Here is a 24863-nt window from a genome sequence, read left to right on the forward strand (position 1 = left end):
AAACACACCTGGAAAAGGAGCATATGATGTTTTTCTAGAGTGGACGCTTGAGAGGACATGTGACATTTGGAAAGGGTGTAAGTATTACCCATCAGACAGTGGACAATGCTGTGGCATTGGTTCACCTTGCCACTCTTTGCTGGTCTTCATTGGGCTTTGCTGATGTTGGTCTTCACAGATAATGCTGTGGCATTGATTCACCTTGCCTTCTTCACAAATCATCATTTGTCCTGACTTCATAGAGAGAAATGCACCAAAGAACTTCTTGTGATATACCAACAACTTCTTGCCACTTTTTCTTCTGGATTGAACTGGTGGTGATTCGTGACTGGTGTTCATGAGAGGATCAAGTTACTGCTGCTGATTCATATGAACTGAATTGATGATATCCAAATGATAAAAATTGGAATCGCCCCAAAGAACTATTTCTAAATAGGTTCACATCCCCCTTTGCCTTATTAACTTTTCCTTTCTACTGCCTCTGGTGGGTGATGGTCTACAAGGGAGGTTAGAGTATTTAAGAACCCTTATTAAAGTAGGTTTTGAAAAATCTAAGCATGGATCCCACCCCTTTGTCTCAGTTGCTCAACACCCAAGACATACTCTCTCTCAAAATCTGCTGGCCACACAGGTCAGAGAATCGAGTAGATAAAGTTCACTCTCCTTCCCATAATTAAATTCCAATTCCCAAGTACTATCTCCAGTATTGGAGTAGACCACCTGCAAGGGCCTGTCATCCCTGTGTGCCTCCATTCCATGGGAACTCCACAGATCCTCATAGCAGAATCAGCTTTCCTCCTTCCTGTGGATCTTCTCAGCCTCACCTTACTCTTCTCTTCTAATGCATCCCCACACATGTCAGTGAATGTGAAGTTCTACCCAAGATGCTTGGCAGGGACTCATAATTACTCCTGAACAGGCAACCCACTTCTACTACATGCTTCTAAGACGCAGAGAAGGCCACAGAAACACACCCAACAAACACAAGAACAGATATCAGCACTTAGGATTCAAATCATCTGAAGCCCAGATGCCTATACTCCAACATAAAAACACAATAATAACATGCAGGACCTTATAGTGAAGACTAGAACTCAGTAACACTACTATAGTAGACCCCCAGAAATAGAATTTTGCTGATGCACAAGATAGGACTTAGAAATAACTATTATGAATATGTTTAAGAACATTAAAGAGACTATGAATAAATCCATTAATAAAATACATGAAAACACAAAAACACCAGTGGAATGAAGTACAGAAAATTGTCCAAGACATGAAAGTGGAAATGGAATCACTAAAGAAAACCCAAACTGAAGTAAAACTGGAAATCAAAAAATCTAGGAACTCAAACAGGAACCTCAGAGGAAAACCTCACCAACAGAATACAAGAGATAGAGAGTCTCAGGCATAAAATATATATATATATATATATATATATATATATATATATATATATATATATGAAATAGATACATCAATCAAGAAAATATGAAATCTAAAAAAAAATCCAGACTAAAAGCATCCAAAAATCTGAGACATTATGCAAATCTCAAATCTAAGAATAATATGATTAGAGGAAGAAGAATAAACCCAGGCCAAAAGCACCGAAAACATTTTTTAAAATCATAATAAAAAAGTTTCCTATTCTAAAAGCATGCCTATCAACGTGTAAGAAGTATACAGAACCCCAAACGGATTGGGCCAAAAAAGAAACTTGCATGACCCATAATCAAAATACTAAACACACAGGTCATCATTACCAGCAACAACAACAAATGCTAAAAGTTTCAAAGGAAAAATACAAAGAAAGTAAGATATAAAGGCAGACCTATTAGATAGAATAAGACATGACTTCTCAATGGAAACTCTAAAAACAAGAAGAGCCTGAACAGATGTTCTACAAATTCTAAGAAACCACACATGCCAACCTAGACTACTATACCCAGCAAAACTTTCATCACAATAGATGGATAAAGACAATCCATGATAAAAACCAAATGTCAGCAATCTCTATCTAGAAACCAGCCCTACAGAAAAAAAATAGCTCAATCTGAAGAGGTTAAGCATATCCAAAAAACACAAAGAATAAATAATATCGGACCAAGAAATCAAAGTGAGAGGGAGACAACAAAATAACAGGAATCATCAAAGACTGCTCATTGTACCGCTCAATATCAAAGGTCTTAATTCCCCAGTATAAGGACATAGACTGATAGACTGTGTCAAAAACAGAATCTATTCTTCTGCTGCATCTAAGAAACACAACTTAATATCAAGAATAGACACCATCTCAGGGTAGAAAGATAGAAAAAGATATTCTAAACGAATGGACCTAAGATAGAAACCTGTGATGAAGCTATTTTAGTATCTGACAAAATAGACTTCAACCCAAAACTAATCAGAAGAGATAGGGGAAAAACATTATATACTCCTTAAAGGAAGAAAAATATATGAAGAGATCATGGTGGGTGCCTTGAATAAGAATGGCCCCAATAGGCTTATATATTTAAATGTTGGGTATCAGGAAATGGCACTGCTTGAGAAGGACTGTGTAGTGTGGCCTTCTTGGAGGAAAGATGTCACTGAGGGTGGGCTTTCAGGTTTCAAAAGGTCAAGCCAGGCTTCTAGAATTGCATGAAAAGAAATACATAATATACCAAAATGTGTGAGACACAATAAAGGCTATTCTAAGAGGAAAATTCATAGTACTAAGTGCCTACAATAAATAAATAAGGAGATATCTCATACTAGTAACCTAGCATACCTGAAAGTTCTAAATCAAAAAGAAGAAATTGCAAGCAAAAGGAGTAGATGACAAAAAAAAAAAAAAATCATCAAACTGATGGCTTAAATAAATAAAATATAAACAAAAACAACAAAGAATAATCAATGAAACAAAGCATTTAAGAGAAAACTAATTAAGATTGACAAAACTTTATCCAAGTTAACTAAAAGGCAGAGGGGGGGACAAAACAGATACCAAGGAAATTTAGAGAATATAAGGACCTCCTTTAAAAACTTGACTACATCAAACTGAAAAATCTAAAATAAATGGATAATTTTGTTGATATATGCCACTTACCAAAGTTAAATCCAGATCAGATGAACAACTTAACTAAACCTATAAATCCCAGTGAAATATAATTGGTAATTTAAAAACTACCAATCAAACCAAAACAAAACAAAAAATCCAGGGCCAGATGGCTTTAGTGCAGAATTCTACCAGATTTTCAAAGAATTAAAACCAATATACCTCAAATTATTCCACAAAATAAAAGCAGAAGGACCACTGCCCAAATATTTTTATGAGGCCATGGTTACCCTAATACCTGAACCATATAAAGACCCAACAAAGAAAGAGAATTACAGAAATATTTCCGTTATGAACATAGATAAAAATTCTCAATAAACTACTTGCAAACTAAATCCAAAAGCACATCAAACATCCACCTTTGTCAAGTAGACTTCATTCCAGATATTCAGGAATGGTTTCAGTATACATAAATCAACAAATATAATCTACCAAATAAGCAGACTGAAACACAAAATCTCCACTATCGCCTCATTAGATAGAGAAAAGGACTTTGTCAAAATCCAACACTCCTTCATGATAAACATCCTGGAAAAACTACGGATACAGGGGACATCCCTCAACATAATAAAGACAATTTACACCAAGCCTACAGCTAACCTCAACCTAAGTGGAGAGAAACTTAAGGCAATTACACTAAAATCAGGAAGAAGTCAAGGTTATCCATTCTCTTCCATACCTATTCAATACAGTACTTGAAGTCTTAGCTAGAACAATAAGACAACTGAATGAAATAAAATAAAAATAGGAAGGGATGAAGTCAAATATCTTTATTAAGAGATATGATTGTATGTACACATAAGTGAGCCTAAAAATTCCACCAGGCAACTCTTACAACTGATAAACATGTTCAGCAAAGTAGCAGGACACAAAATTGGCACACAAAAATCAGTAGCCTTCCTATGTACAGATGACAAATGGACTAAGAAAAAAATTAGGGAAATAATACCTTTCACAATAGCTTCAGAAACCATAAAATATCTTGACGTAACTCTAACCAAGCAAGTAAAGACTTGTATGATAAACATTTTAACGCATTTGAGGAAAAAAATTGAAGAAGATATCAGAAAATGGAAATATTTCCAGAACATGCTCATGGACTGGTAGGATTAGTATAGTAAAAATGTCCATCCTACCAAAAACAGTCTAGAGATTCAATACATTCCCCATTAAAATTCCAACACAATTCTTCACAGAAATTGAAAGAATAATTTTCAGCTTCACATGAAAGCCCCAAAAAATCCTGATTGATAAAATAACTGCTGGAGGTATCACCATCCCCAACATCACATTGTACTACAAAACTATAGTAATAAAAATGTTATTGCCACAAAAACAGACATATCCATATATAATTTATTTATGCATATAGTATATATTATATAATAACATATTATTTAAAATATATTAATTAAAAGTCAGAAATACACTAGAAAAAAGATAGCATCTTCAACATATGATTCTGGTAAAACTGGGTTGCATATAGTGATTACAAATAGATCCATACTTATCACCCTGTACAAAACTCATCTCCAAATGAACCAAAGACCTCAACGTAAAACACTGAATCTGATAGAAGAGAATAGTTTTGAGACAATTTCTTCAACAGAAGACCAAAAGTACAGGGACTAAGATCAACAATTAATAAATAGGACCTCATGAAACTGAAAATGTTCTGTGTGTCAAAGGACACTGTCGTTGGACAAAGCAACCTACAGAATGAAAAAATATGTTTTCTGTTTTATTGTTTTTCTTCTTTTTCTGTTTGTGTGGTTTTTGTTTGTTTTGTTTTGTTTTGTTTTGTTTTGTTTGAGATAGGGTTTCTCTATGTAGCCCTGGCTGTCCTGGAACTAGTTCATTCATTGGACCAGGCTGGCCTTGAACTCATGGAGATCCTCCTGTCTCTGCTGAGTGCTGGAATTAAAGGCATGTGCCACCTTCATCCAGCTAGGACATTTCTTTTTACCAACTACACATCTGATAGAGGATTAATATCTAAAATATATTAAGAACTCAAAAATGTGGACATCAAAAAGCAGGTAACCCAATGAAAAATGGGATACAAATCTAATTGGAGAGTTCTCAAGGAAAACCACAAATAGAAATGTTCAACATTCTTAGTTGAAGGTTGTTGGACATCAAGGAAATAGAAATTAAAACTACTCTGAGATTTCATCTTACACCTGTAAGAATGGCTAAGAAAAATAAAATAAATGACACCTCAGGCTAGTGAGGATTTAGAACAAGGGGGGCACTTGTCCATTGCTAGTGAGAGTACACGCTTATTTGGCCACTATCTAAATTAATATGGCAGTTCCTTGGGAAGCTGAGAGTAGATTTACCTCAAGATCCAACTATATTACTCTTACACATATAACCAAAAGACTATATACATCCTACTATAGAGACACGTGCTCAACCAAGACACACGGTCAAGCGTGTTCATTGCTGCTCTATTCATAAAAGCCAGAAATTGGAAACAGACTATGTGTCCATCAACTGATGAATGGATAAAGAAAATGGGCTATTACCCTCTGTATTTTTTTTAAAAAAAGAAATGAAATCCACAGGTGAACAAATGAAGCTAGGAAAAAATAAATCACCCTGAGTGACATAACCCAGACTAAAAAAGGTAAGTATGACATATATTTGCTTATAGGTAAGTCTTCAATAAGCAGGCTATAATCCATGTAACCAGAGGTTAAGTATAGAAAAAGGGATTAGGAGTGAGGGTTATATCTCCCTAGGAAGGAAAAACAGAATACCTTGTTATAAATCAATGGGGGTTAGAAGGACTGGAATAGGAAGATCAAACAGGGAAGGGGAGCCAAGAGTGTGGTGAGGGAGGAAACATGGGGAAGACAGCTAAAACTGAGAGTCATTTGAGAGGTCATATTGCAATCTAAGACATTAGAAGCTTACCAAAAAAGTTGTGTGTGTGTGTGTGTGTGTGTGTGTGTGTGTGTGTGTGTGTGTGTGTGTGATCTAAATGGACTCAACAAATAACAGGGGAGACAGACATCTTTCATCACCAAATAAACCCTCCACTTCTGAAAATGGTTTATACCTAATCTAGTTGTTGGTGAAGGGAATCCTTGGGAACTCAAAAAAAAAAATGTAAGTTATCACCAAGATTACCAGTGGCTTTCCACAAACGGATGGCAAAGCCCTATTGCTGAATATAACACTTACACAACTCACTGAATACAGACAAGTCAAGCTGTTGCCTACCTAAAACCGTCACCCCTATTGACTAGTGTTCGTGGTACTAGAAGGTACTCTTTATGCTACCAGAGAAAAAAAAGGTAAACACCAACCCAGATGTAAATCTTGACCTTCAATGGTGACCTGCTGGCAATAGTGGCACAAAGCTTGTGGAGTAACCAATGTCAGGTTTGAGTCAAGGCCCAAATCATGAGTTAGAACCTATGCCCAACATTGCTCAGGTGGCAAGAAACATGAGACTAGATAGACCTGGAACCTAGGAGAAAATCACATTCTACTGTTTTTCTAAAGGAACAGAAAAATAAATTTACCCCTCACAGTCTATTATACTCATAGATTAGTGCCTTGTATTGCAGGGTATTTGATCACACTGTGAAACCCTAAGATTGTGGTTTTCTTTTTTTTTGTTTGTTTGTTTTTTACTGACTTTGTTTTTACTGAAAAAAAAGAAAATTGTTTCTATTTGTGGTGTGACTCAGCCTTAGCACATCTTTAATCCCTCTGACTGGAATACAGACATGCCCCTTAGTACATACCTTTAAATCCCAAACTATAAAGTCAGTTGGTTGAAGGAAGCACCCATGTTTGAAAGTGCTGTCTAATTGAATGGCAGACAAAGTGAGGAATCAGAGAAAGATTTGACAGAATGGGATACACACAACTTTCATAAAACCAGGGAGGAAAGGGAAGTACTTAAGGAGCAGTGTAGAGAAAGAGAAAAGGAGGAGAGAAGGCAGTTTTACCAGGACAGTTGTACAGAGACAGTACAAGCTAGACACAAGTGAAGACAGAATGAGCCCAAGAATGAGAAGGTGCCAGAAGATTAGAATACATTGCCAAAGTTAGTTTAAGGCCAAGCAGAGCAATTCAGTGAGAGACTGAGAGAAACCAGATTGAATCAGTCAGCTTGGAGAAAAGTTTGAGCCAGAATAGCTGAGTTAAACCAGCCAACAGAGTTCAGAAAGAACTAAAAAGAGTGAGCTTATTCAGGAGTAAATCCCAGAGACTGAAAACATTCTAGACCTAGATTAGATTGTATGGAGGCTAGAAGCCTCCAGAACTAGGCCTAGGTTAGCAGACAGAGGCAGTAAGCCTCCAAGATGACAATTACATCAGGAGACTAAAAAGGATATTTACACCCTTGGTTAGCCATCATCAGAGAAGTTTCCTCTTGCAGTGGATGGAAACAAATACAGAGACCCACAACTGGACAATGTGGAGAGAGTGAAAGGCTTTATAATACTCAGTCCTATTTGTCTGTATCAAACTCCTTCCCTCATGGCTCCAGGAACCCTCTGGAAGAGGAAGTGGAAAACTGTAAGATCGAGAAGGGATGGAAGACACCAAGGAAACAGACCTAAGCACAGCAGGTCTGAAACACATGTGAATTCAGGGAGACTGAGGCAGCAAGCACAGGGCCTGCGTGGGTCTGTACCAGATGGGGTCCCAGCACTGAGAAGGAAAGTGGACACAAGCCCACATACCCAACTCAGAGGCTATCTCCAGTTGGTTAGTACTTATTAATTTTCTCCAATGGAGTCTCACAGGGTATACAAACCCACACTTAAGGCCAGACCCCATGCAGTAAATGACCAACACAAACCATATTCCATGGAATTTTTTGGAGATTCTTTGTCACATAATGCTATTGGGGGGCTTTTTTTTTAACCTTATAGGTCCTTTAAGTATATATATTAGTGGGGGGCATGGGGTGAGGGAATAAAATCTGAAATGTATTTTAAAAAATAAAAAAAGAAAAGAAAAAGTATATATATTATAGTTTGTTTCTTTACAGGATGTTCGTGTGTGTAAACGTGTGTGTCACTGTGTGTGTTTCTTGAGATTTCTCTTTGATTCTTTTTCTTCTGCCTGTTAGTTTGTCTTGTCCTAGTCTGGTTTGTCCATTTTTATTTTATTTTCTATATTATTATTTTTTTGATGCCTGTCTATTCTAATGAGAGAAAAAATAAGTGTGGATTTGGGTCTGTGGTGAAGTGAGGAGGATCTGAGAAGAATTGGGGGGATCTGAGAAGAATTAGGGGGCAGATTTAAGAATATTTTGTGTGAAAAATCTATTTTCAATAAAAAAGGAAAAGAAAAAAAACAAAAATCAAAAAAAAAACAAAAGATGGAGAATGACTGAAGAAACTGATGTCAACTCAGTCTCTCCGGAGATGTGCATTCACACACATGCACATTCACACACATGCACACACACAAACATGAACACACACAGTAAATAAAAGGACTTGGAGGAAGAAAACCTTGAGCAAGACTGGAGTAAAGACTGAACTCTGTGACATGTGACCTGAATCACTGTCCTGCTCTTTGCCTACTAGACCATATGAAGGATGTCCCACTTCCTGTACAGCAGACGTACTGCTGACCCTTTTTCTCAGAGGATGGTGTGCAGTCAGTGTATGTTAGGAAAACTGGGAGTGATGTTGGAAGTGTCTTCTCACAGCACCAATAAAGAGATAAAGACGCTGGAGCTCAGGGGCCGTCCCATGCAAGCAGCCAGTAAGTCCCAGAACTTACTCGTTCCTGTCCTCAGGTCCTTCTGCCCGACACAGAACAACTGACACAGACACTCTTTTTGTGTTGCATTCTTCTGTTTGAGTTCTCACTGAACTTGACCCCAGATTTCACTCATCACCTTTTTAATCTCCTTGGCCACAGATTAAAAAAAAAAAAAAAGTTTGTTGTTGTTGTTTGTTTTCAGATGGGGCAATTTTCAAATGACTGTGCTTTGCCTCTGAGTCTCCTGCTCACAGTCACAAGGAACTGGGGGGAGTGCACAAAAAGGAACTTCAAAGCTTCTGCAATGGTCACAGTGCTAAAAGGAAAACAGACTGTTCGTAAGGGTTCCAATTTCCCTGTTGGATCTTTGAAAGGGTCACTTCAGTGTGCCCTTGATACCGGGATCCTGGTATGCATGGATTTTTCTGAGACTTTCTCCACACAGAAAACAGTTAGTAAAATGTTCTTACTTCTCTAGTTTGGGACAGTAGTGGCATAAACATTTCCTTGGTATTTAATGACTCTAACTCCCTCCAACTGCTGCAGCTGCTGTAAGGCAGACGCAAGCAGAGATTAGATACAGGATATGCACCTGGCTGGCCATAAATGCTTCTTAGTTGTTGGTAAAGGTTAACAGGCCCAGTTCTCTTTTCTCCTCAGACCCAGAATGCGGGGACATGAAAGGGAGCTGTAATTATTTATAAACAATAAAAACTTCTGTGTGAAGCTTGCAATGAATGGATGGGTGTATCTGCCCACTTCAAGTGAAGTAGGCAGCTTTTGCTGTCTGTTGTGAATAGAAATGCACTTCCCTCTTCCTACATTTCCCCTGCCTTCTCCTCCTCTTGCCCCTCCTCCTCCAAATGGTCCTGGACTATATGGGGTTAGACTGTGTTTTTTGTTTCCTTCAGAGTGACTGGGAAATCTGTGCTGGTGTGCTTCCTGCCCTGGGATGATCTGGGCAGGTCCTCCTTTGGTTCTTACTGATGCATCTGCTCCTAGCTGGCCTCTTTTCTTATCACTCTGGTTTTCCTGTCCCAGCCACCATCCCGAAGTGGAAGAAATATCGCCCAACACGGTTGATAGGGCCAAGCTGGACAAGCTGCATTGAGTCCTTTCCTGAGCCTGTGACTCCCGACTGACTGGACTCTCCATTCTGACCAGTGCAGCTGTCTGCCATGCACTCAACTTCAGTGTGGTCCTTGGAGCACGCATTCGGTTTTTGAAAGCTGCTCTAAGACTCCACCTCGGCAAATCACTCGAACATGCACACTCTTACCCACAGCCCTTCAAGCCCTAACACACTACACTCCTGTGACCAGTATATGTAAGTACAAGCCCTTCCTAATATCTCTCTGATTCTGTAGACGTCAGAGGCACACAGGAACTTCACATTGAAACTTGTCATGTTGTTACCAATTCTCTCTCAGTTTCTAGCAAGTTTTCGATCTCTCTCTCTGGAGTATGAGAATCTACTATTTGACATGATAACATTTGTCTCTGAATTGGGAATACCAAAAGCTACCATGAAAACAGATGTTGTCAATCACTGTAGTGACTGCTACAGCAAAAAGAGGCACACATAGTGTATGCATTAGTCTACAGGTAGATAAAAATGCAGAGAATCGTTCTATGTTAGTTATTCTCCCTTGAAACTCGATATAAACCTGAGGGCTCCTTAAAATTACTCAAAGGAGTAACTTTCCAGTTTAAAGCTCAATGAGACAGTGGCTATTGTAGAAAGTATTTACTTATTTATTGATTTACTTATTTATTTTAAGGATTGATTTTGCTAGGCAATGGTGGCATACACCTTTAATCCCAGCAGTCAGGAGGCAGAGACAAGCAAATATTTGAGATCAAGGCCAGCCTGGTTTACAGTGAGTTCCAAGACAGTCAGGTGTACACAGAGAAATCTTGTCTCAAAAACAAAAACAAACAAACTACAGATTGATATCATTTTTAATATGTATGAGGGGATGGGACTGTGAATACTTGGGTCTCCCTGTTACTGGAGTTTCGGAAGGTTGGGAGGCAACCTGCAGTGTTGGGAACCAAACTCAGGTGTTCTGTACAAGCAGCAAGTGCTCTTAAGCTCTGAGCCACCTCCCCAGCCTCCTGTCCAAGGCCTTTAAAAGGGTGACATCTGTTCAAATCATCTTGCAAAACTGGTAGAATAAGACCTATAAGTCCCTTGGAAGGAAGGAAGAGGAAGCTAGGAAACCGGCTCTGGAGATTTCTGGCAACAACTTTAGCTGTTATGCTTTGGTAGTATAGCCAGTATATGGACACTTTGTTGTTAAATTTTATTTTATGTGTAAGGGTGCTTTGCCTGCACATCTGTCTGTGCACCACAGGCATACCTGATGTCCTCAGAGACCAGAAGAGGGCATAGGATCCCCTGGGACTAGAGTTACAGATGCCCGTAATCTGACATGTAGGTGTTGGGTATCAAACCCCAGTCCTCAGGAAGAGTAGCTAATGTTCTTAACTGTGCGCCATCTCTCCAGCCCCTGGACACTATTTTATTTTACTTTTTAAATGGAACATCGTAATTAGATAAAATTTCTAACCAGCTCAGTTTTTTCCTTCTTACAGTGTGTAACACTTCGTCAACATAATGACTGCATTAGCAGTCATGAACCACTCTTGAAAAATCCCTATTTAGTAAAACCACATTAAGGGAAATACAGAGTGTCTGATGAGCACCCTGATTTAATTTTTACACAGGATTAACATACTGAGCTATCATCTCTAATTTTCAAATCGTGTCCTCTCTATTTAGACCTGTAAAATAATCCTCAGGTAATTGGATATGCTTTATAAGATGCTTCTAGCTTCATTTCCTCTTTGATTTGGGCAAGCAATGGGTCCTAAATGATTCTCCGATTCACATTCTAAAACACCAAGCCCAACCCTGGAGAAATTACAGTTCTTTTTTTTTCTTTCTTTCTTTTTTCTCTCTTTCTCTCTAAAAAGTTGGATCGCAGAGCACACTGCATCTTCCTTTCCCTGTAATTCCCCACTCTTTATTTCCTCCTCGGAGTTTACTCTGCCCAGTGAAACTGTGTTAGTTCACATCCTAAAGAACAGTACTTTACTGGGGGAGAAGAAACAGAGGGACCAGCCTCCCATTCAAACTATTTCCAGAACAATCTCATCTAGATAGTGAGCACCAGAGCAGGCAAACATGAACTGCCTGAAAGTAACTTCTCGGCACACCTAAGAATACTCAGGTTACAGCCATTCTCAACCGGTGGGTCCCGGCCCCCACAGGGGTCACATATCAGCTATCCGGCATATCAGATATTTCCATTACAATTTATAACAGTAGCTAAATTACATTTATAAAGTAGCAACAAAATAATTTTATGGTTGAGGGTCACCACATGAGGAACTGTATTAAAGGGTCCCAGCATTAGCAAGGTTGAGAACCACTCACTGCTCCCGGAAGTCACTGGGTGCTGTTGAGAAACACATTCTCAAGCAGACTTTACTCCAGTTTACTCAGTGACTCCAAAGAGCCTGCGGGGAACCTGATAACCTCTCCTAATGGAGCTGCCCAGGGAGATGTGGAGGAGGGAAACACCTCCGTGACTGACAGAACAGACAAACAATACACACTTGACTGCCAGCATCCAACAGCTATACACATACGCAGATCTTCACCACAGACAAAAATCAAGGCTTCTCCAAATCCTGTTTTGAGCACCAGGTTACATTCTTCATATAATGTAACACCATGCAGCTGAGCTCTCCCCTCTCTGGAGCCCGCCTCTGAGCAAAGGCTTCCTGGATTTGCATCCAGGTGCAGCCTCAGAGTATAGGAGTCCTTCATCCAAATGCAAATGCTTTCTGCAAGATCAAAATTCTTTTGCTATGGAACTATAGAGGCCGGTCTCTAGAAAAATTTGCATGTTGGCTTTTAAAACAGGCCAAGCCTTGCTATAGAAATGAAGGGACAAAGAGATCATTACGAAATCAAATCAACAAACAAATGCAATGCAAATATACTCTATTAACTGTCTACAGATCTTTTTTTTAAATAGGCAGAGACCGGGAATTTGGAGTGCAGGAAATGTTTCCAATGGGAAAAAAAGATACAAAAAAGGAAATGAAGAGGATTTTTAATGAATTACAACCAGCTTGGTAATTACCGTGCAGCCTGAGCGTGCACAGCCCAGCCTGGCTCTACTAAGTCACCTCCTGATAATCTGTGCCAGGAAATGACTCTGTTCCAAAATAGGAACTCTATGAAGGCTGCGGTTTAAGATCTATAGCTGCAGTTACATAGCTGCTGGTTAGTTATACGGGAGAGTCGTTTTGGAAGAGGGAACCTCAATTGAGAAGTTGTCCCCATCAGATTGACCTACGGCCAAGCCTGTGCTCCATTTTCTTGATTGATGACTGATAAGGGAGCTCCCAGCCCATTGTGGGTAGTGTCACCCCTAGGCTGATGGCCCTGGGTTCTCTAAGAAAGCAGGCAAGGTAAGCCATGGCAAGCAAGACAGTAAACAGCCAATCCAACTGTGGCCTCAACATCAGTTTCTGCCTCCAGGTTCCTGCCCTTCATGAATTCCTGCCCTGATTCTCCTCAATGGTGGACTGTTACCAGGTTCCTTCTCAATCTGATTTTGGTCTTGGTGTTTTGTCACAGAAATAGAAAACCTAAACTAACCATGACAGCCACGTGATATTAGGAAAAAAAAAAAAAAATCTCCAAGCAAGTATTTTCAAATTACTTGCTCAGGTAACACATGAAAATATTTTCTAGGTTATTAAAACAACAACTGAGCATGATGGTGGGTGGTATATTCCACTCTGTGGGAGGCTGGAACAGGGGATTATAAATTCAAAGGAAATCTGTACTGCACAGCAAACCAAATCTTGTCTCAAAAAAACAGGAGTGAAGAGAGAGAAGGAGAGAGGAAGAAGAAGGGAGGGGAAGGGATGGAGGAGGAGGGAGGGAGGGAGGGGGAAGGAAGGGAGGGAGGGAAAAAAAACTAGAGCTAGTAAGATGGCTCAGGTAATAAAGTGTTTGTTGGTGGCCTGTAATCCTTGTGTTATACAAAGACTGGAACACCCCTGGGGTTCACTGGCCAGCCAGCCTGATGGAAAGTTCCAGATTCAGTGAGAGACCCTGCCTCAGAAAGTAAGGTGGATGGGATAGAAGAAGGCACCAACATCTGCCTCTGGTCTACATACACATGTAAACACATACATATCCTACATACACACACTCAAACACGTATACACATATACAGCACACGTACAAAGTAAAACGTTTAAATACCCCGTGCTCATGATGAGTGATTCAGCCTGTGGGTCATTTCGTTGACATTCAGGTGGGGTAGTATGTTTTGTACCATAGTGAGGTTCAGCAATATAGTTCCGAGGCTAAAAGAGGAGACCCAGAATAGCCTCAGGCAAGTTACTCATGTGACTTTCCTCACTGGTAAAAGTGACACAGTTGCAGTGTCTGTTTCCTAGAGTGGTTATAGGAAATACGGGAGGTGGGTCACGTGGGGTGCTCAGTCCTAACTGACACATTTTTACTGATCACACTGTCTCAATGACAATTATGGATTTGTGTGTGTGTGTGTGTGTATGGGTGGGGGGGACCACTCAGGTTCTTTTTTTTTTTTTTTTTTTTTTTGGTTTTTTGAGACAGGGTTTCTCTGTGTAGCCCTGGCTGTCCTGGAACTCACTCTGTAGACCAGGCTGGCCTCGAACTCAGAAATCCGCCTGCCTCTGTCTCCCAAATGCTGGGATTAAAGGCATGCGCCACTACCACCCGGCAACCACTCAGGTTCTAAAGTCTACAGGTACATTTAGAGTATCCCTGAATTCTTTTAAATTACGGGCAAAATTAGGTAATTTGTCTAGTTTTAGCATTTTCATCACATTTCCAAAGTGGAGATGAGGCAAAGAAAAGCTTCAGACGGAGTGAACTTAGTGAACACACAGGACAGAAATTTCCCCTCAGCAGCTTCACAGTCTAACAGGGGCAATGAAAACATAAAAAGTTACTTTTTTAAAAAATGTGATATCAGTTATAAAGGAATGAGCCCAAGATGCAACAGGACCCAGAGAATGCCCATCAGTGGACGGTGGTGTGCTTCACAAAACTTCCTAGAGGAGCTCACATCTCAGAGGAGTCTAGATCATGAACAGGACACAGAGGAGTGACGGTATCCCAGGTAAGAGGGGACTGTGAGTACTAAGCACCTTAACTACACCCCCTTCCTCCCCAGCACCACCGCCCCCTTACCGCCTTCAGGGAGAATCAGGAAAGGGGACGTAGGGGGATAAATGTCAGAGTCGGAAGATATGACATAGCCTTTGCTTTCATCAGCTCACAGTAGATCAAGGATCCAAACTCCCAGTATGAATGGAGAACTCTTGAGGCCCCTGCCCCTTACCGTGGAACTGTTGGCTATCGATAGCTGCTGGGAGACTCATTCTCCTTTAAGAGTATGGCTACTATGGGCTATCCCATGCTCCTGTGGAGGGCCCCACTTGTGCACATATAAGGAGCACAAATTAGACATGGAGGGTCTTAGAGAAGAAAACAGAGAGGAAGAAGGAGGAGAAGAAGAAATAATGAAGTTGGGATGCAGTGGGTGGGATTTCAGTTAAGTTCAAGGTGGGAAATGGAGGGTGAATATGGCCATATTTCATTGTATGCACATATGGAATTCTCTAGGAATAATTTAAAAGAGTACTCTAGGTCATATTCAGAGGGGCATATGCTGAGGGGCATATGCAGAAAAATGAGAGCATACAGTCTGTCTAAATATGTTCAATATGAGTGAAACACGAGTGTTGCCTCGTGGCTTGAGCACTGAAGGTTTATTACTACCAGAACTCTTGACTTAACTATTGCGGCTCTGGAAAGGCATGGAAACCCTTCCTTGACAGACATGAGCGTATTAGGCAGGGTATGGATAGCACTCTAGGAACAGTGTCACCATTATCCAAGAAGAGAGAGTGCTGTGGGCAGGAAGAAGCCTCTACATCAGCTATAGACTGAATCACTCAATGCTCAGGCAGTGGCCTGCGGTAGGGGGCAGTAGGAACCTTAAGTCCTGTCCCTCCCTTCCTCCTTCCTTGGAAGATATACTGTAAAGATGACTGGAAAAAACTTGAGTCAATGAGATCTGCCCCTGGTCCTCAATAGAAAGGACAGACAGTTGTGTCTTCCAGAGTTTTCCTGAATGTTAACAACCTATGAAGTTCAGGCATCGGTATTATCCAACAATAAAAATGAACTGACCGAGAAAAACAGCACAAAGATGCTCCAGTCGGTGTTGTCCAGGAGGGACCTTCCTATGATAACAGAAATGTGCCAGTCTCTGTACTGTTCAGTGTATCGTCAACTAGTAACCATACGGGAGCACTTCATTTTCTCCCTTCCTTCTCCCTTGCTCCTCCTTCTCCTGTGTGTGTGTGTGTGTGTGTGTGTGTGTGTGTGTGTGTGTTTCAGGGGGAGGGGGAAGGAAGGGATATAACCCAGAGTTTTATACAAGCTAGGCAAGCACTCTAACTAACCCAGCTCAACGAGTCCTTTCTTATCCATAAAGGGTTTGTGATTTCTGCCACTACAAGGACATGTATTTCCCAATATAATGGAAGCCATGATCCAAAAATACCAACTACAGTCATTGGCTCATGTGGTAGAATTTGGGATATCTATTAGAAAGAGAAAAGGAGACAAGTATGAAAGCTAACATGTCTATTAAAAAAAAAATGCGTTCCAAGTGGATTATACTTGGCTCAGCAGCCCAGCTGAAATGATCTTGTGTGTCCTTCACACATGTAACATAAAGGGCATCTGTGGTCATTTCGGCACTAGGGACTGCTTTCTACACTTTTTGAAACTAAAGCTAATCGATTCTGTACCTTCCTAATGGTCCGCCCTGGGGAGTTATTATTTCTGATGGCAATTAATCAAAATTAAAGCAGACTGTACAGAATGAAGCAAATTCTAGTGCTCAGACTGAGTCGGGAACATCTGCACATTGAGATTAATCATGGCCCTGCTTTGGTGTGACGGCTATATCAATATCAGAGAGAAAAGAGAAAGAACATTTGCAAGGAGTTCCAAGCCTATTCCAAGAAGCAAAGGTTCTGAGCCTGTGTCTTGGTGGAACAAAACCACCTGACACAGCCACCCGCGGTTACCTATGACACTGGAAATAAAACTGTTTCCTTATAAAAAAAAAAAAAAAAAAAAAAAAAAAAAAAAAGTGTAGGGTATTGAGACAAGCATGGACTGTCCCTGTGGAAGCCCCAAAGAGGCAGGACTGTGAAATGGCCCCCAAAAGTTTCGAGTCATGGTTGTCTTCTTCTTTCTCATCTTCCTCCTCCTTTTACTCCTCTTCCTTCTCCTTCTCCTCCCTCACACCTTCTCCCTCATTTTCCTCATCCTCCCTCTTCAAGACCTGGGTTTCTCTGTGCAGCCCTGGCTGTCCAAAACTTGCTCTGCAGACCAGGCTGGCTTTGAACTCACAGAAACCTGCTGGCCTCCACTTCCTAAGTGCTAGGACTAAAGCACTATATACCACCACTGCCTGGCAGGAGTTTATTTCTAAGCTATTCATAAATATAAAATTAAAATTTAATATTATGGGTTTTTTTCAAAACTTTTTATTCTATGCTAAGTATGGTTTCATCAAACCAAACCACTCTCCTGTGGAAACAGAGACCTGGTACAGAACTGTAATGTGGTAACTCTTAGGTGATGCCTGGGGGCTGGAGTGATGGCTCAGTGACTCAGAGCACTGGCTAGGTTTTTTTAGAATGCAGAGATTCAATTTGCAGTACCCACATGGTGGCTCACATTCACCTGTAACTACAATTTCAGGGGACCTAACACCTCTGGCTTCTGAGAACATATGTATACACACATGCAGAGCTATGCATATACACACATAATTAAAAAATGAAAACAAGCACAATTGAAAAAAATTTAAATAAAAAAAATGGACCCTTGCATATAATCAGTTACTCTATTTGTAAGTTAGGGTGGCCACAGCTCCCACAGTAGTGTTATAAAAAAATGAGATATTATCAATGTGTGTTTTCTAACAGACATGATAGTAACAACAATGGTGATGTTGACCTAGTGCCTTGTACAGATTGATCTCTTTGTATCCGTAGCACGCATGTGCCAACATAGCTGGCTTTAATTACAATGCTCTGTATAACTGAAATTGCTAAGAGAGGCCGATGAACTCAGCAGGTAACAGTGCTTGCTAAGGAACCTGAGGACCTGAGTTCAACCCTCCAAATCCACAGGGTAGAATAAATAACAAGCTTCCCAAAGTTGTCTCTAGCCTCTGAATACACCCTCTCACAGGTCATGTACCCTCCCCTAACACACAATTAAAAATAATACATAAATGCATAACTAAAATTGCCAAGAGGGCAGGCTTGGAGTATTCTAATCAAGTAAGAATGATTAACATACAGGATAGTGCATATAGTAATTAGCCTGATTTAATAATTCCACAATGTATACCTATACTGAAACACGTTTTGTATCATAAACATACTTTTTTATGTCAACAGAAAAACATATAAGACCAAGGAGCCTTTTAAAACGTAAAACAAGCCAGGCAGTAGTGGCACATGCCGTTATTCTCAGCACTTGAAAGGCAGAGACAGTTGGATCGATATGAGTTCCAAGTCAGCCTGGTCTACAGAGAGGAGTTCCAGGACACCCAGGGCTACACAGAGAAACTCAGTCTCAAAAAACAAACCACCACCACCAACAACAACAACAACAAAAACCCAAAGAAAGTAAAACAATAAAATAAAATTGGAGATTGTGAATTGGAGACATGGTTCAGCAATGTAGAGGGCTTCTTGCTTTTCCAGAGGACCCCAGTTCGATTCCCAGCTCCCACATCAGGTGCCTCCCAGCTGTCTGTAACTCCAGATACCAATACCCTCAGCTGGCTTCTACGAGCACCCACATACATGTGGTATACACTCAAGCAGGCAAATGTGCCTAAACATAAAAATAAATAAACATTTTTAAGGAAGAATTTGGAGGTTATAAGCTACACTGCTTTACAGACGTCTTTTTGTATCTTTAACAGGGATAAAATTGCACATTAAAGTTTATCTGTGTGTGTGTGTGTGTGTGTGTGTGCATGTACATGTATGTATGCCACATATGAGTGGAAGCCTCTGTTATTCAAAAAAAGGGACATCAAATCCCCTGGTGCTGGAGTTACAGGTTGTAACGCATAGGACATTGGTGCTGGGAACCAAATTCAAGTCCCCCGGAGGAGCAGCAAGCATTCTTACCAGTGAGCCATCTCTCTAGCCACACATTAAAGTTTAAACAAAGTTAGGTCTGCCCCCTCACCCCACCCCACCCCAGCCACCACCGTCTGGTGAACTTATATGTACTAATGAGGTCACTACTCAATATTTATTTTAAAAGTTCTTTTAATTAGAGCGAGAGAGCAAACACAGGTTAAACTGCAAATGTGTTTCTGCGAAGGGTTTTGTTTTTGTTTTTTAAGAAACAGGTCAGTGAGTAAGACAGGAGACAACAGTTAACCTTCATTTGTGTAACAAATATTTGTTGAGTTTCTATTTTGTACCCTATGTTAAGTTATAGGATAGAAATACCACTGGGAAGGGAAGAGAAGGGAAGCGGGAAGGAGGAAGGGGAAGGAAGGAAGGAAAGAGGAGAATATAGGAGAAAGAAGAGGGAAGAGGGGGAAAAGGAAGGAAGAAGCGGGTACGGATAGGAGAAGAAAAGGAGAGGGAAGGAAAAGAGAGGAGAGAGAGGAGGGAAGGAAAGAGAGGAGGGATGGGGAAATTCCTGGTCCTTCAGAAGTACAATTTGCTATTCAGTGAGAAAGACATCTGAGTGAACAGTCAACAGAGGCACAAGAGAGGAAGGTAAAAGGGAAAGAGACAGCCTGTCCCTTTTATAAGCCCCATAGAACAGAAAGAGGATGGAGCTCTCACAGGGGCTTCACAGGTAAACTGAGACCTGAAAGCTTAGGGGGTGGTAACAGGATTACATTTGCATATTCAAATGACTCCTCGAGGAGAAGAAAGTCCCAAAGGCAAAGTTCACTAAAGGGAGGTAGGCAGGATGTGTTAGATAGATATGGGTAGGGGAGAGAGGCTGAGGCAGAGGCCTGCAGCCTGCAAATGGAGAATTCATAGAAGTTGGTAACTGGGTGGAAGAAAGCAAGTGAAAAGGAATACTGTCTGTCTTGCTTTGGTTCTCCAAGACAGAGACCCCAAGGCAAGAATTCAAGTCCAAGTAGTTCATTTGGAAAGAATGGGGAATTTTGGAACACTGGTAAGAATGTGAAGATGTGTCAGAAAGAAAGACAGCAAGCTGAGTGTGTCATCAAGCTCTGTAGACTGAGAATGTCTGCAGTATATCCCATGAAGAAATCCTGCACATGGAAAAAAAAAATGCCTCAGAGCTGCTTCAGCCTTGAGACTGGAACTGGAAACATCACACATTCCCATGAGTCACTGATGGGCTTAAAGTTTCAATATTTCCAGTTTGCCTTCTTGCTTACTAAAAGACCAAAAAAAAAAAAATGAATTAGACAGATAGATGACAGTTAGATAGATAAAACAGAGAGTTTTCAGATAATAGATGATATACAATAGGCAGATGAAAGATGGACAGTAAACGGATAATTCACAGTTGGTTAACAGAATTGGATCTATTCAAGTTTGAGTTGCAATGAAAGAGTAAAATAAATGTTAGCCGGCTTTCCCTTGTGATAACAAAACATGAGAGATAATTAACTCATAAAGAGAAAACACTGGAGATGGCTCAGTTGGTAGAGTACTAACCAACAAGCATGAAGATCTGTGCTCAGTCGCCAGCACTGCATAAACTGGCCACGGTGCATCTCGTCCTTAGTACCTGGACTTAGAAGATAAAGGCAGAAAGATCAGAGCATCAAGGTCATCCTCAGGCTGCATAGTAAATTCAAGGCCAGTCTTAACTACCCAGGAATCTATCAGAGATGAGGGGGTGGTATCAAAAAAGATGAGGGGAGAGGGACAGAGAGGAAGAAATATTTTGTCTGTCGGTTTTAGGGTCTGGTTCTGTATCAGCTTATTGGTTTGAGCCCATAGCAAAACATAAGTGGTACTAGAATCAAATGGCAACATAACCCACTGACATCATTAGTTAGAAATAGAACATGGAAAGGAGCAGAGACTGGACAGGATCCCTAGTGACCTTTCAACTAGTCCCAACCTCTCAAAGCTTCCACACTTCCTAATAACATTGCTTTACTGCACCATTATAGAAATGCTACAGAAACCCACAAATGACAACTCACAGCAGCTGGAATTCTGGAAGTTTCTGCATGACTTGCAGGCAGTTCAACAGATTGAAGAGTCTCTTTCAGGTGCCTTGACTAGCTAGTTTGAGTCTCTGCAGAGTCCTTACTACAGCCACAGGAAGGTCAGACCTTGTGCAGCTGGTCAGTTTCAGGAGCTTCCTAAGACTTATGAATTGTTTACTTCCTGAGTCCTCATAAATCGTCCTTTAGAACTTCCTAAGTGTTAAGGAGCTTCTTTCCAGGATGGAGCTCTTCAAGTCAGAGAAAACTGCTACCCAACAGCTACCATCTCCAGCCCTCCATACATGGAAACAGAGTCTAATTACAGTTAGATATAATCATTTAAGTACATTCTAGCCCAATGTAACTGGTGCTTTTATAAAAGAAAGGGACAGATAAAACAGACTATCCTGTGTGCCAGTCAAGGCAGAGATGAGAGTGGTACGTATCCCATGGAGGCTAATTAGCAGCACCAGGTTAGAAAAGAGGATACAAGCAAGGCACCTTAACCCAGGACATCTTCATTTTAGACTTCTAACAACTAGAGTTGCAAAAGAATAGATTTGTACTGTTGAAGGCACCCAGTCTGAACATTTTGTTAGGCAGTCCTAAGATTAATATACTCTCTGTTGTTACACATGACTTGGCCTGCATTGTAAGTGCATGTCATGGGACTCACTCATTGTCATGGGACAGCAGCTGGACACTGCAGTCAATTCTGGAGCAATTTATGATCTCTAAGGGGACATTTTAATCCTCTCTATGGGTTTGTTTTTTTAATTCTCATTCAGCAGGAAGAGAACTTAAAATTTAGTTCCTAGAATTTGATAGTATGAGCCCAATGCCATGGTTCAGTGGATTAAGGCATCTGCCACCAAGGCTGATGACGTAAGTTGATCCCTGGGACACACAAGGTAGGAGAGAAGTGACTGCAGTGATTGTCCTCTGACTTCCACAGACACACAACATGGTAGGTGTGCACCCAAACACATGAAATAACTCAAATCATTACAGGTGACTATCTGGTGTTTACTGTTCAGATTGAAGTCATTCTATCTAGTGATGGGTCATACCCACTCAGTGCTTATGGTGCTGTTGACATATTATGGTTTAATGTCCCATCTCCACAATCCATTTGTGTGCCAATTAACAAGGCACACAAACCCTTCTAATTAATAAGGCATATCTATCTACATGAGCCCTTCCCTACACAATGAATAGAAAATTAAGAAATTTTTCTGGTCTTCACATTTTGTTTTTGTTTTTTTTTGTTTTGTTTTGTTTTGTTTTACTTTTCACAAATTAAGACTTAAATGAACCCGCAGTTTAGAGAAGTCAGGGAACAAGCATGACTTCCCTCAAGGGCTGGGAAAGTCATGAAAATAAGAAGATGGCCAGATTGTATTCTCAGACATCTTTGCTTACACATTAAGCATGCAGCTTCACTTCCACCAAGGAATGTGTGGTGTTCTGCTTTTCTCAAAATACAGAGCTCTCTTGTGCTGGTCTTCTCTCGTTTTCATAGGACATGACTGTACACAGGTCTCCAGGTATGTTTTTATTCTGAAAAAGACAACAGGGCAAGCACCTAAGTATCAAGCCGTCAGTGGAGGGAGGAAGACATCCAGATCCTATCTCAAAGTGGCAGACCGCCTTGACGCAGTTGACCCAGGCCAATTTGGAATGTGAGTTCAAAGTTACTAATCATTCCATTTTGCAAAAGGAATTTCTTATGCAAAATTCCCAGATCTTTAAATGTTGCAAACTATCCAGACAAAGTGACTCACGTTTGTAAGCCCAGAACTTAGGCAGTAGGATTGTTTCAAGTTGGAGACCAGCCTCAGCCACACAGCAATATCCTGTCTTGATGATGATGAGGATGATGATGATGATGAGGAGGAGGATGGTGATGGTGATGGTACATGTTTTCTTTATATTTCTTCTTTCATTTTTTTTCCTTTTTAAAATTAGGGCGGGGTCTCACTAAGTAGCCAAAGTTGGCCTTGAACTCAACGATCCTCCTGAATCATCTCAAGGGGATTAGAAATATGTGCCACCACAATCAGATTCTTCTGTAAATACATTCACAGCCAGAATGGTGATTCCAAACAAAACATTATCTGTGGGCATATGAGCCCTGTGGTCTGCTAGTTTTAAAGCAGTGTTTAGCCTTTGCCTAAATACTATTTTAAAAATTGTACCAAATATACACAAATTACAAACATTGGCATTTTCAGGTCGGTGAGGCAATTCGGCAGGTAAAGGTGCTTGCTGCAGAGCCTGGTGACCCTGCATTCCATCCCTGGGACTCAAGTGAAGACCTAAGCAGAGAACCAATTCCACATGGTTCAACTCACAATGTTGTTCTCTGGCTTTCATAGGTGAATGCACAGGGATGATGGTGGTGGTGGTGGTGGTGGTGGTGGTGGTGGTGGTGGTGGTGGTGGTGGTGGTGGTAATAATAGATTAAACTACTTCTTAATTTACCATTTGCTATGGTCTATGTGGGATGTCCCATCAGAATTCTTATGCTGAACTCTAATCACCAGTGAGATAGTCTAGAAGGTGTAACCTTTGGAAGCCATGACATCAGGATTCCTTTGAGGGGAGGGGTTCAAGACAGGGTTTCTCTGTGTAGCTGGTTGTCCTGGAACTCACTCTATAGATCAGGCTGTTCTCAAGCTCACAGAGATCTGCCTGTTTCTGCCTCCTCAGTGCTGGAATTGAAGGTGTGCACCACCACAGCCCAGTTCATTCCTTTTTTCTTTAATTGAAAAACTTCTTTTTCATATATTTTGATCATGTTTTCCTTCTCGCCTGATTCCTCTCAGATCCTCCTTTACCTCCCCATCCAAAACTTCAGGTTCTTCTTTCTCTCAATACTAATAGTAATGGGGGGGGGGGGGGGGGAGACGGAGAGAGGGGGCGAAGGGGACGGGGGAAGAGGAGAGAGGGGAGGGGTCAGAGGAGAGAGAGGAGGAGGGGAAGAGGAAGAGGAAAATGAGAAGGAGGAAGAGGAGGGAGAGGAGGAGGAAGAGGAGAGAGGAGGAGGGGAAGAGGAAGAGGAAAATGAGGAGGAGGAAGAGAAGGGGGAGGAGGAGGATGGAGAGGGAAGGAGGAGGGGGAAGAGGAGGGGAAAAGGAAGGGGGAAGGAAGAAGCATTGGAGAAGTGAAACAATAACAGTAACAAAACAAGAAACGAACAAACAAATCTATAAACGCACAAAGGAAAATCAAAACAAATAAGCAAAAGACCAATAAGGCCAAAAAGCCAAATATAAAGCAAAACTAAAGAAAAAGTCAAAAAAAAAAAATTGTTGCTGAGTTTGTTTGCATTGACCAACAATTCCCCTGGTATGGTTGTGATGCCAGTGAGACTACATAGGAAAAAAACTGATTTTCTCTTTGCCAGTGGGCATCAACTGTAGATGAACTTGGTTAAAGGTGGCACTCCATGCATACACCCCGCTTCCAGAGTGCTAGAGCCCTGTGTGGCTTGAACCTGTGCAAGTCTTACCATGCTACCACAGTCTTATGTGGATCAGTCCTGTAGTCGGAAAGACATGCTTTCTGGAGCCATCCGTCCCTCTGGCTCTCACAGTCTCCCTGCCTCCTCATCTACATAGATCCCTGAGTCTCCAGGGGAGGGGTTTGATGAAGAAATTCAGTTTAAGACT

General features: G+C 40.8%; 1 long non-coding RNA gene across 1 annotated transcript in view; it reads right to left on the bottom strand.

The window, feature by feature from the left end:
• The window catches only part of LOC143443327 (uncharacterized), a 72658-nt gene extending 49913 nt beyond the window's left edge, over positions 1–22745 (bottom strand). Inside the window, exon 1 of the long non-coding RNA XR_013112202.1 lies at positions 22612–22745. This is a non-coding gene — a long non-coding RNA (uncharacterized LOC143443327). The remainder of the gene's footprint in view (positions 1–22611) is intronic.
• Positions 22746–24863: the final 2118 nt, after the last annotated feature.

Source organism: Arvicanthis niloticus, chromosome 8, assembly GCF_011762505.2.
Source record: "Arvicanthis niloticus isolate mArvNil1 chromosome 8, mArvNil1.pat.X, whole genome shotgun sequence".
NCBI lineage: Eukaryota > Metazoa > Chordata > Mammalia > Rodentia > Muridae > Arvicanthis > Arvicanthis niloticus.